At 38.8% G+C, this 7,500-nt stretch overlaps 1 protein-coding gene across 3 annotated transcripts in view; it reads left to right on the forward strand.

Moving 5' to 3' along the window:
- The first annotated feature begins 1,563 nt into the window (after positions 1 to 1,563).
- The window catches only part of LOC143020658 (solute carrier family 12 member 8), a 97,381-nt gene continuing 91,444 nt past the window's right edge, over positions 1,564 to 7,500 (forward strand). For all 3 annotated transcript variants that reach the window (XM_076177178.1, XM_076177179.1, XM_076177180.1), the window contains exon 1: positions 1,564 to 1,701. The gene's annotated coding sequence lies outside the window, so the exon portion shown is untranslated. The remainder of the gene's footprint in view (positions 1,702 to 7,500) is intronic.

A 7,500-nucleotide genomic window follows, 5' to 3' on the forward strand; every position in this document is an offset into this window, starting at 1 on the left:
TGGAGGAGACTGCAAGAGACCATAAGGGCTGCACTAGGCAGTCCCATATCCCATACAACTTGTCATCTCTATCCATAAAACTATCTAATCGTCTCGACAACCAATTGTTTCATCGCTCGCTACATTGTTACTAAGTCTATTTCATTCATTAACCACTCTATTGGTAAACCAGTTCGTGCCTATTCTTTTTTACATTTATATACCAATGGCTATTTCCCCCCTACAAGGAAGGTAGCCAAAAAACAAAGACATAAGATCCACTCCCACCCATTCCATTCCCACATAATCCACTCCCATTCACCCCCCGCCCCTCTCTTATCTTGGCTCCTCCTGGATGACGGGTCATCCCTGCATCTCACCCACTGCCCTGGGTCAGAAGCATTGTAGCTAGACAGCACACAATTTAAATCCATTAATACGAGTCCTGCATTGTCTTAATATGATGACCTTGCCTTCTTAAGGCCTTTGATCCATAGTACTTGGTTGCAATGAAGAGTTTGTAGCCTGAGGCTCTCGCTATGGCACCTGCAGTGCCTGTCTATAATGCCATTGCACTCCGGGAGGTGGAGACACATTCTGGGCCGCAACCCTGTAGCCTGATACTCGGTTCCCGGACCGACTCGGGGAATCTAGACAGAGATCTTTGGCTCCACTTAGTAGCTGTCAACACCTTTATAGATATATTCTTTTTCTAAAATAGTAGGTGCAAATTTCTTCCTTCAAGCGTGCTGGTCTCTCATTCGCTTATTTGTGGGTTCGAATCCCGCACTCTTCTCCGATTCCTAGCAGGCATTGTTACCTGCCCCAGCAGTCCCCAAAGCCCATAGGGCAAAGGTGACCTCTTCGGCCGCAGGTACTCAGCGCCTCCTGGCGTAGGCTCCTCACCTTCTTCATCCTTCCTTCCGTACTGAGTAATACTTTTCCTCTTATTCCAGCTGCCGGAGGGCGATTTTAATCAGGCACACGTGACCTTGTTAGTGAAGGGGTTGATTAATTAGGTAATTAATCAAAGCTTGATTTGGAGGAGAACTTGGCTGGCATGAAGACTTGTCTGAAGGAGTTGTTGTTCAACTGATGGAGGAGGAAGCAAGTGGCGCGGCAAAACTAGAATTCATTATTTGGAGGTCCCTTCCCCGATTTCGGATAAATTCTTTGCTACATATGTCATGTTTCCTCTGCGATATTTCAACGTTGTGGTAGTCCATAAGTTTCTCGTGTTGTGATGATGTTTGAATGTCAAAGGTTAGGTTAATTTAGGCAAATTGGGTAAGGTTAGGTTTAGGTTAGGTTGGTTTAGGTTGGGTTGGGATATAACAGAGATTCCGGGGTTAAGGAAAGGATCCGAACTCAGGGAAGTGACCCGTTGATAAAGAATTCTGTTCTTGTAGTGGCGAGCCGTCCCCCGGTGTCTTCTCGGACAAGTGCGCGCGCAAATTTATTCCCCTCTCTCGCCTTCCCCTCACTCACCCCCTCGCCTCCTTCCCCTCCCTACCTATCCCCTCCTTCCTAGGCTACTGCACCCAACTGACGATCCAGACAGCAGTCTCTCTGGTCCAGTGGTAGGGTAGGTACACATGTGAGTCCTCTGACCTACCCAGACTTGTTGCTTCGTCTACCTGCTGCTTCACCTGCTTCCAGCAGCACCTGCTGACCGAGCACCTCGTCTGGGTTGAGGGCAGGTGGAGGTTGCGGTGCTAGGAGGTAAGGCCGGGCATGGAGGAGGAAGGTGGAGAGGGAGTGGGAGAGGAGGAAGGTGGGAGGTGTGTGTTACCATATGGTAGGCCTGTGCGTTCTCTAAACCCTTGTAGGTACAATCATCTACAACATTTTTACCTGTCGTCCGCATTGTGCTACAACCACTACTACTGCAGTCTGCCGCAGCCGTTTTGTTAATTGGTCTACAATATTTTTGCCACTTTCCCTAGCTCTTCTCCCATTACAGCTATTTTCTGTAACTGTAAGATGGTTCAGGGGGTGGAGAGAGGTAGGGAAGAGGTGGGGGGGGGGCCAGGTCGCTATAAACATTGTTTTGCTGAAGAAGAATGTGTTGTTTGCAGTACTATGAATAAACCGGGATATATTAGGAGCCGTATGAAAGGTATGTAAAACCAAACTTGTCCATTGTATCGTGAAAGAACTCCATTGAATCCCACGGAGTTCACAACCTATTCTCTTATGTATCCAATACTTTATGTATTGCTGTTCTTGAGTCTCCTGGAGAAGGCCACTTCAACATTTGATTTTATCGTTTTGCATCGAACCTACTCTAGTTCTCGGTTCTTGGACCAGTTCTGGACCTACATGGTCCTCCCAGGGGTCCCTGGATCCACGGAGCTCATAACCTATTCTCCCATGTATCCCATTCTTTATGTATTGCTGTTCTTTAGTCTCCCGAAGAAGGTCATTTGAACACTCGACTCGTTTTGCATCTACTACTAACACTGGTTCTTGGCCCAATTAGTGCCTATGTGCTCCTCCTAGGGGTCCTTGGATTCACGTAGTTCACAACCTATTCTCTCATGTATTCCATTCTTTATGTAATGCTGTTCTTTAGTCTCCTGAAGGTCACTTGAACATTTGACTTGTTTTGCATCCACTACTAGCACTAGTTCTCGTTTCTTGGACCTACTAGTGGACCTATGTGGTCCTCCTAGGAGTCCTTGGACCCACGAAGTTCACAACCTATTCTCTCATGAATCCCATTCTTTATGTATTGATGTTCTTTAGTCTCCTGAAGAAGGTCACTTGAACACTCGGCTCGTTTTGCATCCACTACTAACACTAGTTCTCGGTTCTTGGACCTACTAGTGGGTCTATGTGGTCCTCGCAGGGGTCCCTGGATCCTAGGAAAGGACCTAGACGGAGATGGGAGATGGGGTAGAGAGGGGGGTGGTCCAGAGGCCCTATGACTGAAGTCGACGAGTGAGAATCTTACACGATCTAGTTGACATTGTACATAGTGTAAGGGGTACGGTTGTACTAATGTGTACATTATAACGTTCATATATATATATATATATATATATATATATATATATATATATATATATATATATATATATATATATATATATACTTATACATTTACTTTTAACCCTTCGAGTAATTTATTCGAATGTATGACATTCCCTTTTATTATTATTATTATTATTATTATTATTATTATTATTATTATTATTATTATTATTATTATTATTATTATTATTATTATTATTATTATTATTATTATCATTATTATTATTATTATCATTATTATTATTATTATTATTATTATTATTATTATTATTATTATTATTATTATTATTATCATTATTATTATTATCATTATTATTATTATTATTATTATTATTATTATTATTATCATTATTATTATTATTATTATTATTATTATTATTATTATCATTATTATCATTATTATCATTATTATTATTATTATTATTATTATTATTATTATTATTATTATTATTATTATTATTATTATTATTATTATTATTATTATTATTATTATTATTATTATTATTATTATTATTATTATTATTATTATTATTATTATTATTATTATTATTATTATTATTATTATTATTATTTATATTATTATTATTATTATTATAATTATTATAATTATTATTATTATTATTATATTATTATTATTATTATTATTATTATTATTATTATTATTTGTGTTGTGTATGGATGATGCTGTGATGCATGAGGGGTTGTGGTTGTGGGATGGGGGGTGAGGAAGTATGTATGAGAAAAAATTGACGCAGCCCGAAAGGATTTCTCCCCATCTTCTCCTTTTTTAAATGGGGGGGACGGAGAGGGGGGGCGCCGAGTTTATGAAGCGGCCTTGCTGTAGATGTGCTGTGTCTTACGACACTGCTTCTGACCCAGGGCAGTGGACAGGATCCAGAGATGAACCGTCATCCAGGAGGTGCCAAGATAAGAGGGAGGGAGGAGGGGAGTGGAATATATGGGAAATGAAATGGGTGGGAGTGGTTTCTATTCCTTTTTCTTTTTGGCTACCCCCCATGTAAGGGGAAAAAAACCTTTGGTATATGTATGTATGCATTAATATCATTATTATCAATATTATCAATTATTATTAGATAGACATAAAGACACTGTGGGATGTATTGCAGATATATGGGATTGGGGGAAAGCTGTTAAGGACAGTCAAGAGTTTTTACGAGAGTAGCAGAACCTGCGTTAGAACTGAAAATGGAGAGAGCGAGTGGCTTGAGGCAAAAGTGGGACTGCAACAGGGATGTGTCATATCGCCATGGCTGTTCAATGTGTACATGAATGAGGGGGTGTGGGGGGTAAACGGGAGGGTAATGGGCAGGGAACTAGAGATAGTTAAAGAAAATGGAGAAAAGTGGGAGGTGAGCCAGTTGTTGTTTGCTTACGACACTACGCTTGTGACAGTGTCAGAGGTAAATGTGGGTAAAAGTAAGGTGAGATGTACAAGTGGAAAGGATGACAGCTAGTTGGAAGTATGTCTTAAAGGAGAAAGGCTGAAGGAAGTGGATAGCTTTGGGTATTTGGGGTCTCATGTGGCAGGAAAGGGAGGCGTGGAGGTGGAGGTAAGTTGTAGACTGAGAGGAACAAGTAAGCACCTTCGGGGATTCAAAAGTGTCATGAGAAATAGGCATTTGGGAATGGATGAAAGGAGACTATATGAAGGGGTGATTATGCCGACGGCACTGTATGGGTCAGAGACCTGGAATTTAAGAGAGTCAGAAAGGAAAAGTTTGGATGTGTTTGAGATGAAATGTCTGAGAAGTATGGTAGAGGTTACAAGGTTGAATAAAGTGAGAAACGAGGTGAGGAGGAGAGCTGGGGTGGAAAAGGAGATGGTAGATAGGGTTGATGAAAGAATAATGGGATGGTTTGGACACATGGAAAGAATGAGTGAGGAAAGATTAGTAAAAAAGGTGTGGAAGGCCGAGGTGGAGGGAGTGAACTTGAGGGAACGACCGAGGATGAGATGGATGGATGGGGGTAAAGTGGCATTGAGCAAGAGGGGAATGTCTGTTGAGCAAGGAAAGTAGAAGGCAGGTGATAGGGGTGAGTGGAGAATGGCTGTGTATAAATGATACTGTGATGCAAGGAAGGGAAGGGGTTGGGAATGGGGGGAGTTAGGGAGTGGATATCTATGAATGATATTTTGACGCAGCCCGAGGGGATTTCTCTCTTTTTTTTTTTTTTTTTTGTGTGTGTGTGTGTATGAGGGGACGGAGAGTTGTGGGTCGCCGATTAAGTGAAGCGGCCATGCTGTGGATGTGTTGTGTCTTGTTGCATTGCTTTTGACCCAGGGTAGTGGATGGAATACAGGAATGACTCCTCATCTATGAGAAGCTAAGATGAGAAGGAGGAAAGGGTGGTGGATGGGAGTGGAATGGGGGTAGTGAAATGGGTGGGTGTGGGTACTTACCCTTTGATTTGGCTACCTCCCTTAAATGGGGGAAAAGGCCCTTGTTATACAGATAGATCATTATCATTATTATGATAAATATTGTTATATATATTATCACTATTATTATTATTACTATTATTATTATTATTATTATTATTATTATTATTATTATTATTATTATTATTATTATTATTATTATTATTATTATTATTATTATTATTATTATTATTATCATTATTATTATTATTATCATTATTATTTTATTATTATTATTATTATTATTAGTAGTAGTAGTAGTAGTAGTAGTAGTAGTAGTAGTATAGTAGTAGTAGTATAGTAGTAGTAGTAATAGTAGTAGTATAGTAATAGTAGTATAGTAGTAGTATATTGTTATATATATTGTTATTATCATTATTATTATCATTATTATTATTATTATTATATATTATTATATTATTATTATTATAATTATTATTATTATTATTATTAGTATTATTATTATCATTATTATTATTATATAATAATTATTTACTATCATTATTATTATTATTACTATTATTATCATTATTATTATCCTTATCATCATTATTATTATCATTATCATTATTATTATTATTATTATTATTATTATTATTATTATTAATTATTATTATTATTATTATTATTATTATTATTATTACTATTATTATTTATTATTATTATTATTATTATTATTATTATTATTATTATTATCATTATCATTATCATTACAATATTATTATTATTATTATTATTATTATTATTATTTTTTTTTTTATTTTTATTATTATTATTTTTATTATTATTATTATAACATTAATACATATACCAAAGGCTTTTTCTCCTTTTAATAAGGAAGGTAGCCAAAAAACAAAGGCATAAAAACCACTCCCACCCATTCCATTCCTATCATACTCCATTCTCCTCCACCCTATTCCTTCCCTCTTTTCTTGGCACGTCCTGGATGATGGGTCATCCCTGCATCTCACCCACTGCCCTGGGTCAGAAGTAGTGTTGCAAGACACAGCATATCTACAGCAAGGGCGCTTCAATAAATCGGCGACTCTCCTCTCCGTCCCCTCATACAGAAAAGAAGACGGGGGAAATCCCTTCAGGTTACGTCAATTTATTTCTCACACATACTCCCTCACCCCCATCCCCCACCCACTCCCCCACATGCATCACAGCATCATCCATAAACAACCATTCTCCATTCACCCCTATTTTCTGTCCCCTCCCGTCCTTCCTCAACAGACATTCCCCTCTTCTCAATGCCCCTTTTACCCCATCCATCCATCTCATCCTAGGTCGACCCCTCATGTTCACTTTTTCCACCTCAGCCTTCCACACCTCTTTTATTAATCTTTCTTCACTCACCATGTGTCCAAACCATCCTAATACTCTTTCTTCAACCCTATCTCCCAACTCCCTTTTCACTCCCGTTCTCCTTCTCACCTCTTCATTTCTCACTCTATCCAGCCTAGTAACCCCTATCATACTTCTCAGGCACCTTATCTCAAACACATTTAAACTCCTCCTCTCTTTCTCTCTTATATTCCATGTTTTTGCCCCGCACAGTGCTGTCGGCACAATCACTCCTTCATATAACCTTCTCTTAGCATCCATTCTCAGATGTCTATTTCTCATTACACTTTTTAATCCACCAAGGCATTTACTCGCTTCTCTCAATCTACATTCTACCTCCACCTCTACTCTTCCCCTTCCCACCACATTCGCACCCAAGTATCTAAAACTATCCACTTCCTCCAGTCTCCCTTAATACTCACTTCCAGTCTGCTGCCACTTTCTTCCCTTGTACATCTCATCACCTTACTTTTACCCACATTTATCTTCAACTTCCTTCTTTCGCACACCTTCCCAAACTCTGTCACTAACTTCCTCAATCCCTCCTCTGATCCTGCTACAAGCGCAGTGTCGTCAGTAACAACAACTGGCTTATCTCCCACTTTTTCTCCATTTTCCTTAACAATCTCCAATACCTGACCCACTACCCTTGCAACTACTTCTCGCACCAGCCCATCCATGTGTAAATTGAACAGACA

This window comes from Oratosquilla oratoria, chromosome 40, assembly GCF_046742065.1.
Source record: "Oratosquilla oratoria isolate Oo_2021 chromosome 40, ASM4674206v1, whole genome shotgun sequence".
In the NCBI taxonomy this organism is placed as follows: Eukaryota; Metazoa; Arthropoda; class Malacostraca; order Stomatopoda; family Squillidae; genus Oratosquilla; species Oratosquilla oratoria.